General features: G+C 45.9%; 1 pseudogene; it reads right to left on the reverse strand.

Moving 5' to 3' along the window:
- Window positions 1-12910, reverse strand: part of LOC100493781 — a 99903-nt pseudogene that overhangs the window by 67943 nt on the left and 19050 nt on the right.

Here is a 12910-nt window from a genome sequence, read left to right on the forward strand (position 1 = left end):
TTCTACCTTTTACCACAAACCACACCCTATATCACCCGGAATGAGGCTTATTCCCTCAGGTGTGAGCCCTCGCTTGAGTTGGAGGCCAGGTAGTTGCGTTACTGTAATTCTCAATAAATGGGCACCAGTGGCTGTTAACATTGAACTATGAACTGTTTATTTACACAGCCACTTGGGAGTAATTACAAGTAAAATATATGCAGGTAGTAGCATCTCACAGGTCAGGCAGTACTCACTCTCTCCCCGCAGGGCACAATGGGTTATGCGCTCCCAGTGGAACCTGGGTGATCAACTATCTACTGATCAACTATCTAGCCCTAGGTCTGGCACTGGTAACCCTACTCTGTGCAGTATTACACCCGGGATAATAATCCCTCTGCAAATCCTTGCCGGAGCCAGAAACTGCTCACTAGCTAGCTTAGCCTGTCTATCACACCTAGTGTGATCTATTACAGGAGCTGCCTGACCCATCTGGGCCTACCTATACCCAGGTTCCACAATATCCCCCAACCTGCTTGTTCAGGTACAGAATTTTAACCAAAATGGCTTCAAGCCTCATGGCTGCTTAGCCTTTTATACTATACTACAGTGCCACCTTATGACCAGACTGTGGAACTGCAAAAGCTCATGCTATGACCCAGGAAAAGGGACTTACTTCCCATTACATTTAGGACCCTTTATAGCTGTCCATATAACTAGGGGATTGCCAGTGAGAAAGGGCACAAGTTACCAGTCCCCTACACTTGCTAGGGGTAGGGCTAGGCCCCAGTGTTTCAGCACAGCCCAATGGGGGTGTTTAGATCCTCGGACAAGGGTACCAGGAGTGTGACGTTCATGGTTGCCTGTTACCACTTGCCCACCCAATGCTGCTGTGTAAGGTGGCCGGCATGGCAGGCAGCCATATGGTAACTTTGGGTTGGCAAGCATTCCAAGAGTGAAACATGTTAACTTGCACTTTATAATATCTTAATGGCTGTTATGTATTTGATACTTTATATTTGTCTGTTAATTAAAGCTGTGGCATTTTACATCCCAACCTGTTTCCAAGGGGTTGCTATGGTATAAAGGGATAAAGTTGGGGGGGGTTATGGGAATTGGGTTGGAAGCTGTCTTGGTGCTGCACAGCCATGGGAGGTAAAACAGAGTGTTCTGATTGGGCCCCTAAGTGCAGACAGAGCCAGCCTGTTAGATAGAGATGTTTAATACTCGCAGGCTTTCTAGTAGATTGGGCATGAAAAGAACTTGCACAACATTGGTTCTTGGGAATTTTACCTCAGATATTGGAAATTCAATAGGTTCTAAATGCACCTATTGAAGCAAAACCCATAGGGTCTCACAATGGGAGCCTGGTCTTCTATATGGTTCCATTACTGAGTGATATCACATGATCCATATTTCCCATTTACTTTCACCTGGTGACAGAGTGTTATAGGTTTATCTGTAGGGCAAATTCCATTAATAATTATTGGCTTTCTTTGTTTTTCATGATCCTGGTTTAAATAACCCCATCTTAATTTGTTCTATAATCTGATTTTTGCAAATAATAATAAGTTAGCCAGGTTTTGAGTGTCAAGTTTTAAACTGAATGTGACATTGGTCTCTGTTGGGACTTACCTGAGACTGAAATGGTTTTTTCATCACTGTAAGTACGATAATTATTAATACGATCTATATATATTTCTTTTTCACAACTGTATGTACCAGACGCAGAAACATTCACTCTCCCTATGTGTAACTCAGAGCCACTGACTGGGGCCCCAATGGCCTCATTGTCCTTGTAAAATACTGGGTTCCTTGTATAATAATATCCAGGCCAAGTGTGGCACCTGAGAGACAGGGAGTCCCCTTCATGAACAGCAGGGGGTGCCTGCATGATGAGCAGATCTGAAATAAATGAAAAATGTTATACAAGCTGTAAGTGAATCTTCCCTTTGTAATCAGGGCATTTTCTGGACCATTTTCTTACTCACTTGACTTAATATCCAGTCTAACAGGGTCGCTTCTCTCACTGGCACCGGCCTGGCACTGGTAATCCCCCCTGTATGACTGTATGTCTGACCATGTTCTACTCTGAATGACAAGGTTCTGCTGATCCCGAGGTATTCGGTGTCCATCCCTGTACCAGGAATATCCCAGGTTCCCTTGGGCAGTAGGAGCCACATTACAGCTCAGAGTTACAGACTCCCTTGGGAATATTGGGGTCCAGTTTGGGGAGAAGGAAACCACAGGTCTCACAGCAGCTCCTACAGGCATAAATTAAGCAATAATTAATTTATTATTCTATTATCCAGGATACTTGAGACATGTGCTTTTCCAGATACAGTATCTTTCCGTAATTTGAATCTCCTTACCTTGAGTCTGCTAAAAAAATCATTTAGGGCTCTGGCACACGGGGAGATTAGTCACCCGCGACAAAACTCCCTGTTCGCAGGTGACTAATCTCCCCGAGTTGCCTTCACCTGCCATCCCACCAGCGAAAATGTCGCGGGCGACTAATCTCCCCATGTACCAGAGCCCTTAAACATAACATAAGACCAATAGGATTGTTTTGCCTCCAATAAGGGGTAATGATATCTTAGTTGGGATCAAGTACAGGTACTGTTTTATTATTACAGAGAAAAGGGAATCATTTAACCATTAAATAAACCCAATAGGGCTGTTCTGCCCCCAATAAGGGGTAATGATATCTTAGTTGGGATCAAGTACAGGTACTGTTTTATTATTACAGAGAAAAGGGAATCATTTAACCATTAAATAAACCCAATAGGGCTGTTCTGCCCCCAATAAGGGGTAATGATATCTTAGTTGGGATCAAGTACAGGTACTGTTTTATTATTACAGAGAAAAGGGAATCATTTAACCATTAAATAAACCCAATAGGGCTGTTCTGCCCCCAATAAGGGGTAATTATATCTTAGTTGGGATCAAGTACAGGTACTGTTTTATTATTACAGAGAAAAGGGAATCATTTAACCATGAAATAAACCCAATAGGGCTGTTCTGCCCCCAATAAGGGGTAATTATATCTTAGTTGGGATCAAGTACAGGTACTGTTTTATTATTACAGAGAAAAGGGAATCATTTAACCATGAAATAAACCCAATAGGGCTGTTCTGCCCCCAATAAGGGGTAATTATATCTTAGTTGGGATCAAGTACAGGTACTGTTTTATTATTACAGAGAAAAGGGAATCATTTAACCATGAAATAAACCCAATAGGGCTGTTCTGCCCCAATAAGGGGTAATTATATCTTAGTTGGGATCAAGTACAGGTACTGTTTTATTATTACAGAGAAAAGGGAATCATTTAACCATGAAATAAACCCAATAGGGCTGTTCTGCCCCAATAAGGGGTAATTATATCTTAGTTGGGATCAAGTACAGGTACTGTTTTATTATTACAGAGAAAAGGGAATCATTTAACCATTAAATAAACCCAATAGGGCTGTTCTGCCCCCAATAAGGGGTAATTATATCTTTTTTTTCATAGTATCATTTTTATTGTTTTGGTAACATGGGAGGGGGGGAGGGAAAAGGAAGGGGAAGGGAGGGGGAGCAACGGAGTTACACAGTATTTAGGCACAAATCCAAGTTACATATAGTGATGTGCACAGTGTTATACAGAAATTTTAAGAAAAGGAGGCATACAGTACAGAGATATGAACTCTAGAGCAGACACATGGCAACTACTATTCTGAAAGGATTAGAGCAGGTTAGCATAGTCCTCCATGCTGAGTGTGAAGTTTAGTAGCCTAGGGGCCTCATATACCTGCAGGTATGCCGGGGTTTAGCTCCAGCCATGGGGACCAGATTTTTTCAAATTTAGCGGGACACGCCCGGGCCTCATATGTGATTCTGATAGAGGGTAGAGCGGTATTGATAAGGGTCTGCCATATTTTTACTGCGGGGGCATTGTTTCCCAGCCAGTTTAATATTACCGCTTTTTTAGCATAGTATAAGATAGTACGGAGGAGGGATCTAGTTTTGTTATGTGGCACAAGATCTTCGAGCTGGGCCAGTAGGCATATTTCTGGTGTGCATAGGTTGGGAAACCCCAGGTTGTCAACCATATATTTTATTATCTTGGACCAGTATCTCTGGATTGGTGGGCATTCCCAGGCTAGATGTAGAAAGGAGGACCCTGTCTGATGGCATCTGGGGCATGTAGCCTCAGGGTTACGTCCCATTTTTTGCAGTTTAGTGGGTGTCATATAGAGTTGGTGGATGAACTTGTATTGTATTAGTCTATCCCGAAGTGAGATCAAGTCGGTATATAGTACTTCTGTGGTCTCGCTCCATTGTTCATTGGTCATGTTTGGGGTTATTTGCTGCCATTTACGGCGAGCAGTGTTAAAGGGGGGCGGGATGGAGTTGAGCAGAGTTTTGTATAGTCTAGAGGTTAGTTTACCTGTTTGGGGGTTTCTTAATACTGACTCTAGATTCGAGGGGGTAAGCTCTGGCTCCAAAGTTGTGAATTGGGCTTTGAAGGCATGTCGGAGCGGAAAGTAGCGGAAGACCTGAAGGTCTTGTCTATTTAGCTTATCTCGAAGCTGTTCCAGGGAAGGGAATTTCCCATTGTCCAGGATATCACCTAGGTAGTTGATGCCCTTTTGAGCCCAGTACTGGACGTCTTGGAGGCCCTGCAGGTGCGGCAGATTGGAGTTGTTCCATAGAGGGAGAAAGGGGGAAATGGGGGGAGTGGGGCATTGTAGTAGATTAGTTGCAACTACTTTCCATGCCTTAACTGGGACAGTAACGGTGGTGGGGCATTTGGGGTAGTCTGAGGGCTTTTTATATGAAGCATTCTGGACTACTTCCAGTGAGCCGGCTTGGTGTGACAGGATGAGGATACCAGGGTCCTTCCCGTCAGTATGAATCCAGGCGTGTGCATAATATAGCTGGCTAGCCAGAAAGAATAGGTGTAAATGTGGAAGTGCCAATCCCCCATCTGATAGTGGAGCTGTTAATGCTTTCCATGATATTCTAGGGGTTCTGTTGGCCCATATGAAGGGGATCAGTAGTGAGTTAATTCTCTGGAAGGTCTTTTTAGTGACCCAGACAGGTGAGTTATGTAGTTTATACAAAAATTTGGGGAGGTAAATCATTTTAAACAGATTTATTCTTCCCCATAGTGTGAGAGGGAGTTTGGCCCAGAAGGTTATTGTGGTCTGGGCCATATGTGTGTGAGCTGGGCTATAAGAGGTGCAATGTTATCTGCAGCATATGCTGCGGTTGAGGGTGAGATTTGGATGCCAAGGTATTGGAATTTAGTAACCCAGCGCAGGCCGTGGGTGGGTAATTATATCTTAGTTGGGATCAAGTACAGGTACTGTTTTATTATTACAGAGAAAAGGGAATCATTTAACCATTAAATAAACCCAATAGGGCTGTTCTGCCCCCAATAAGGGGTAATTATATCTTAGTTGGGATCAAGTACAGGTACTGTTTTATTATTACAGAGAAAAGGGAATCATTTAACCATTAAATAAACCCAATAGGGCTGTTCTGCCCCCAATAAGGGGTAATTATATCTTAGTTGGGATCAAGTACAGGTACTGTTTTATTATTACAGAGAAAAGGGAATCATTTAACCATTAAATAAACCCAATAGGGCTGTTCTGCCCCAATAAGGGGTAATTATATCTTAGTTGGGATCAAGTACAGGTACTGTTTTATTATTACAGAGAAAAGGGAATCATTTAACCATTAAATAAACCCAATAGGGCTGTTCTGCCCCCAATAAGGGGTAATTATATCTTAGTTGGGATCAAGTACAGCTACTGTTTTATTATTACAGAGAAAAAATTGAATCTAGCTGGACATGAAAGAGTTAATGAAAGTGAGCCTTGACAGGGCTAGGAAGGCAGTGAGGCAGAAGGGTTTCAGTGAGGTGCTACATAGAAGGAAGAAGACTGTAGAGAACAATAGTTTGGTAAGTGGGGGAGTTTATGGTACCTGGGAGTCTTCATCTGGTGGATATTTTGGGTCAGTCACAGCAATGGGCTGGGGGGGGATGCTTGCCAGAGTGGGAAGGTGCTAGTATCCCTTGCATAAGTGAGTTCAGTTCAGCCTCCTTGGGTAATGACCCCGGGAGGTGGGGGATTAGAGTGAGGCCAACGCTTCTTTCACTTGCCCACCTTGGCACAGTGTGGCAGTTTGACTTTAGGGCGAGGGCAGATGAACTGTTAATCTCAGCCCTGTGCTTTTCTGCCTGGTGGATTCGCTTTGGGATGCCCAGCGGGGTGGATCGGCTGGGATACGTTCACTTTCATCTTTCCAGGCAGAAAAGCGGATTAACCCTTCGCCTGCCCTCACCCTTAAGAGTTTTGCTGACTACGTGCCTTGGTGCTGCCCTTGTCAGTTATTGTTTAAAATTAGAATTATTTGCTTAAAATTAACTATTGGAGATGGCCATCCCATAATTCTAATCCATCCCTGTATTTGATCACAAGCAGTTATACAATCCCTCAGTACAATTATCTTATGTATTAGAAATAGTTTAAAAGTCTTTTTACCTGAGGTTTCAAAAAAAACGACTGTCAACAGGGTGAGAAAATCTGTAAATACACAGAATATTAATATATATATATATATATATATATATATATATATATATATATAAGACAGATAATATTGGTAACCCCCAACATTCATCATGTTCAATAGCCTTTGTGTGTATATTCCCAGATGGACTTCAAGGTAGCAGAAATGTTCCAGGTAAGGAAACAAGAGACAAGCTGGATTTTGATCCCTTTTCCTATTGGCTGTCAGTGCCTTTCTGGCAATCTCATGTTGGTAGATAATGTGTAGATAAGTGTAGGGTTCCCCTGGGTGCAAAGCTCTGTGCCTGATGCCCTATCAATGGCCCCGCAGGCTCAAAGTGTATAGTACTGGCACATCTCTCCTTTATATGTCTCTAACCATTACAGCTTCATGTTGCACCTATCAAAGCTCATAACAATTGCACCTACAGTGATTATAAAACATGATTGCAGCCTGTATAAAGAGTTAAATGGTCTTGGGATTTTGTGATAAGACTGAAGTCGTATGAGTAGAAGTTCCCTTAGAATATACAACAAAAGGAGACATTACCTTAGGGGCCGACTCATAAAAGGTATTTCATGTTATTAAAATATTCCTCAGTGTTGGGTCCTGCCAGGCTGTTTAGTTTACTGTAACTCTGTTTGCCCCTCGTGTATATAACATTTAATTAACCCTTTCACCACCATCTCTTAAGACATTGCATCTATTAAGACGCCTCTATAACTATGAATCTAAAAGACCAAGTTTCTGGGCTGAGACCAATCTCTTTTGCTGCGTATATATAAAATATATTTATTATAATCTTGAATAGACAATAACAGTACCAAGGGCAGCACAGAATTCATGTGTAAGTGTAGCCCACTTTTGGTATTTTTTGTGCTGCTACCTGCTGATTACTTATTCTTGGCGCTACAGGAGTCCTGAGCCCCCGCTTACTATGGGGGTTAATAAGGATTTCTCCCTTAAAGGCGTGCCTCCACCCAGGGATGATGTTGTGGAACTATAATCCACCCCCTGGGAACTTAACAGTCTCTAGTACTTCTGCTTGGGATCCACACACAGCCCCCAGTACCTTGCCCCTCCCTGGGGTAGTAGCTTACCGGCAGGTAGGTGATCCCTGTGCAGGAAACAGTCAGACACACAACTGATTTGATGTAGAAGATTGAGTTGGTTTATTAGGGCAGGACCTCTCCAGGAGTGGTACATGTTATTGATACACAGCAATGCAGGGCTTTACCTCCTTTCTACTCATTGAGAGCTTTCTCCTGTTGGGCAACTCACGGTACTCACGCTAAGTGTCTCCTTCTAGGTGATCTCCCCGGTACTCACGCCAAAAGGCACCCCCTCTTGGGGCCCTTCCCGGTACTCACGCTAGGCAGCATCACCACAGGCAGCCCACCCCGGTACTCACGCCTAAGCCCCCTCAGATACAGCCTCCTGGGCTAGCGGTGACCTTGTCCACCTACCTAACCACTTATGGCCCTGCACTCCGGCTGATGTAATGCCGGGAGGTCTTAACCTCGCTTACACTCCTGGAGGGGCAATGTCCGCCCATGCTAAACTCCTGTTGTCCTACATGTCACTCCTAGAGCGACCTATTATAGAACTTCTATCTAAACTGTGCCAGGGGAGCACACTACCTGCGCAGCCCCTGGGCTAAAATGTCTGACCCTCAGCACATGGCTGCATCCCCTTATATGGGCCTATGCACCACCCTGTGGCCATAACCCGAACTGCAGGTATACACCCCATTAACTGTTTAACAACCCAGTCATCCCAGTGTCCCTGTTTCCCAGCACCACCCTGTGGCCTGTCCTAGGGGTTCCTGTCCTAGGGGCCTGTTTTTGGTAAACCCCTACATTCTCCCCCTACAAGAAAATTGTCACCTCCTGGCTGACACACATTCTACCAAATACATTACATTTACCATGTTGTTAACATCACGCTTCACAGCTCCTCCAGGAGACTGCCAGGGTACAATGGATGAACTGGAAAGGAAAAGTGAGAGAAAACAAAATCCCCACCCTCCAAGTCTTTGTGAAAGTCCCCACAAGAGTCTCTGTCCCTTTTTACTTTCACACTCAAAAGAAAAGAAAGGACAATTTATTTGCCCAAAAATCAAACACATTCTTTATTTTACATCAAAGAAAATAAAGGCAAACTTTCTCTTTTCCTGGCCCTCCCCTCCTCCTTGAGGGAGTCCATGTCCCAAGGTGCTCCCACCTTGGGCTCTCCTCCACCAGCCGGTGGCACTTTTAGCACAAAGAGCCCTCCTGGGCTAACTTAAAACTTTCCCACTCTGGGATGAACTGCAGACTCCTCACTCCCAACCAGCCGGTTGGCTGCGGTCTTGGCTCTCTCTCTTTAGCCACCAACAGTCTCTCCTTGAGAAAGTGAGTCTCTCCTTGAGAAGGGTACCCAACATTGGTACTGCCTCCTGAACTGAAGAATCCCCTCCTGGGGCTAACTCTTTGCCTCCGGGGCATTGCTCACACCATGTGACAGAACCGGATTTTTATGTCCTCATAGGGAGCATAATAATTGGGATGAGGTTTCCTTACCGACTTCCCATTTGGCAGAGTCACTTCCAAATAAAACTGCTTTGGCTCCGGACTTTTCCTGCCACAACTGTGGACTGTATGACGCAGCACTGTGCGGCCCCACCACCACTCTTTTTCTATGGCCCGGACAAACCTCCACGCAGCCATCTTTTTGCTTTGGTTAGGATGGGTTAAGGCATGACCAATCCTCTTTTCCTTGGTGGATATCTCATTCACTACCCACTCATCCAGCATCTCTTCCATCTTTTCATACACCCATATTGGTGCGTAAGGCATAAAATACCCCCACAGTCTAAAGATTTTATAATTGATCACTCTCTGTATGCGTGACACTCTACAGAAAATGTCTGGATCTGCCTTCCCTGGCAACACCCAGAACTCTTTCTCTTCCTCCTTGGGAATCTTTCTAGGTGCATAGAAGAGATCAGGTAGTTTGAACAAGGCAGGACTGTACTCATCCTCCTCAGCTTCCCTCAAGTCTTCCTCCCCACCAGGAGTACTACTTGTGGCAGACCCAGGGGCTCTTGCCTCAGCAAGGCTTCCCTCCCTCAGGACCTGGCTGTATGAAGGGGGCGCTGATATTTCTTCAGCCCTCACCTCTATATATGGGAGCATGGCAGCCTCGGCCACCTCTTTGGCACAGTCACTCTCCCCTTGGGGATTGCTTGGTAGTGGGACCCCCTCTATGGGCAGCGCGGGTTTCTCTAGGGAAGATGCGGGAGATATAGGTGCTGAAACCTCCCCTTGGCTCTCTCCCTTAACCGTCACCCCCTGGGGCTCCCCACTCACTGTTTCCTCAATGGCGCAGCATTCGCCAACCTGTGGTGCAGGTGCTGCCGCCTCCTCAGACTGCTCCTCTAGTGCTGGAATATCCGCCGCTTGGGCGCTGATACACTCCGCCACCACTCTCTGGTCTGGGTGCGCGGTCGCCAGCTTACCGGCATTCAGCTTAGCCATCAGGGCCATGATCACACTGGGACCTTTGCTCATCCCTTCATCCCTTAAGGGACCCCGCCAGCATTGGTAACCGCACTGGGCACATCGCCCCTTGGGCCGGTGGAGAGCTAGGTATGCCTCCGCTCCACATTCCCCACACAGCGGTACCATAGTTGGGTCACCTTGGGCGGTGATCTTTTCTGCAAACAGGCCCAGCCACATGTACCGGAACCCCTCATCATAGGCTATTTGCGGTTCAGGTAGGGACTCTAGGCCCGCGCTACCACTCCCACTCTTGGCAGACATGACAGGAATGTAGTGTAGCAGCCAGTCCCTCACGCGTCTCTCACTAGATGCTGTCTGGGGATTTCCCAAGATGGCCGCCATGACGTCGACACTCATTGTCACGCCCCTGCTCAGCTCTTGGCGCACTTTCAATTGTCTCTTATTGGCCGCAGTCCCTCACGGGGCGGTCACTGGACACGTCAACTACACGCCACCCCCTGGCCCGCCTCTTTCTTGCGAGTCTTCCTAGGCTCTCTTGGCGCCAACTCTCTGCAATCCTATTGGCCAGGAGCCTTCCCTGCTCCTCTTTCGCGCCAACTCCCCTCTTGGGATGCGGATCAGGGGTTGCCCAAATCTAGCCTGGTCGGAAGTAGGGTACTGTAGTTACGCTAGGCCTCAATTCCTTTAGGGCCCTTTCTTCTAAACGGTTCTCAAACCGATCTCAGCAGTGCCTCCAAATGTAGCCCACTTTTGGTATTTTTTGTGCTGCTACCTGCTGATTACTTATTCTTGGCGCTACAGGAGTCCTGAGCCCCCGCTTACTATGGGGGTTAATAAGGATTTCTCCCTTAAAGGCGTGCCTCCACCCAGGGATGATGTTGTGGAACTATAATCCACCCCCTGGGAACTTAACAGTCTCTAGTACTTCTGCTTGGGATCCACACACAGCCCCCAGTACCTTGCCCCTCCCTGGGGTAGTAGCTTACCGGCAGGTAGGTGATCCCTGTGCAGGAAACAGTCAGACACACAACTGATTTGATGTAGAAGATTGAGTTGGTTTATTAGGGCAGGACCTCTCCAGGAGTGGTACATGTTATTGATACACAGCAATGCAGGGCTTTACCTCCTTTCTACTCATTGAGAGCTTTCTCCTGTTGGGCAACTCACGGTACTCACGCTAAGTGTCTCCTTCTAGGTGATCTCCCCGGTACTCACGCCAAAAGGCACCCCCTCTTGGGGCCCTTCCCGGTACTCACGCTAGGCAGCATCACCACAGGCAGCCCACCCCGGTACTCACGCCTAAGCCCCCTCAGATACAGCCTCCTGGGCTAGCGGTGACCTTGTCCACCTACCTAACCACTTATGGCCCTGCACTCCGGCTGATGTAATGCCGGGAGGTCTTAACCTCGCTTACACTCCTGGAGGGGCAATGTCCGCCCATGCTAAACTCCTGTTGTCCTACATGTCACTCCTAGAGCGACCTATTATAGAACTTCTATCTAAACTGTGCCAGGGGAGCACACTACCTGAGCAGCCCCTGGGCTAAAATGTCTGACCCTCAGCACATGGCTGCATCCCCTTATATGGGCCTATGCACCACCCTGTGGCCATAACCCGAACTGCAGGTATACACCCCATTAACTGTTTAACAACCCAGTCATCCCAGTGTCCCTGTTTCCCAGCACCACCCTGTGGCCTGTCCTAGGGGTTCCTGTCCTAGGGGCCTGTTTTTGGTAAACCCCTACATAAGTATAAAATAAACTGCAATGTACTTACGGATTAGGGCCATTGGGTAACACTGTGCATAGAGTCAGTAGGTCAGTAGGGCAGTAGGGCTGTACAGTAAGTGAGTTCCTGTGTAACTGCAGCAACACAGTGTCATTATATTTCATATACAGAGCTGTGATCACAGGAAATACACTAAGGTGTTACTGGTTTGTGTCGCTGCCCCATCTATTAATGTAACAGGAACAACACTGCCCGGCAGAATGGCAAAAGTTGATTCAATGCTGTATCTATGTTTCTTACTAATGCCACATTTTAGATATAGCAATTTTTAAGTGTTGCAAATTTCTTCATATGTAACAATTTCTTATATGTATTGGGCTTTATGTTTCCTTGCACTCCCCCCCTCTCCTCTGGCCCCTTCTAGTACTGTGTCCCTGCAGCTGTTTATTATTTATTTGGATATTCACTCTGCCGCCTCTGATTACATCACTTCCTGGTGCTGGGAGGAAGCAGCCATTTTGTTGTACCAGTCACTTTGCCAGGGCTAATGAAATCAGTACCCACACCCATCTCTACGCAGGCCAAGCATCGTTGGTATGATTGCATTCTGTTTAATGCCTGCTCATTATGTGCTGTGTATTTTGCAGTTATGTGCATTCTGGTTGTAGTTGTGATTCACTATTTCTCCCTCAGCAGCCGCCTGTTAGGCCTCACTAGGCCTGTATAATGCATATGAGCTTATGATGTTTATATATGCTCCGATTGTATTTCATCTGTATTTTACATACCCAGAATGCATTCTGATACCATTGTACTGTTTGTACCTACAGTTCTACCTACTTTTGATCATCATCATTAAACAAGTTCAAAACTTATACAGTGCGGTGATTGAAAGGTGAGTAAACTGCCTGTTGATTCAGTTCTCACAGTGATGGGAGCAGGACAACAACAGATGTTCCTACAGTCTGATAGTGTTAGAATCTTTACAACCTTCATACATCACCAGCCATTAAAACTTATCTGACATTAAAGGGGAATTGCTAACTATATGTTACGGGCTATAAATGGGTTCTGATGCTGTGCCACTTATTTCCCTAAAGTAGTTGGTTATGTGTTCAATAAAAGCCAGGCAGGGC

Source organism: Xenopus tropicalis, chromosome 8, assembly GCF_000004195.4.
Source record: "Xenopus tropicalis strain Nigerian chromosome 8, UCB_Xtro_10.0, whole genome shotgun sequence".
Taxonomy (NCBI): Eukaryota; Metazoa; Chordata; class Amphibia; order Anura; family Pipidae; genus Xenopus; species Xenopus tropicalis.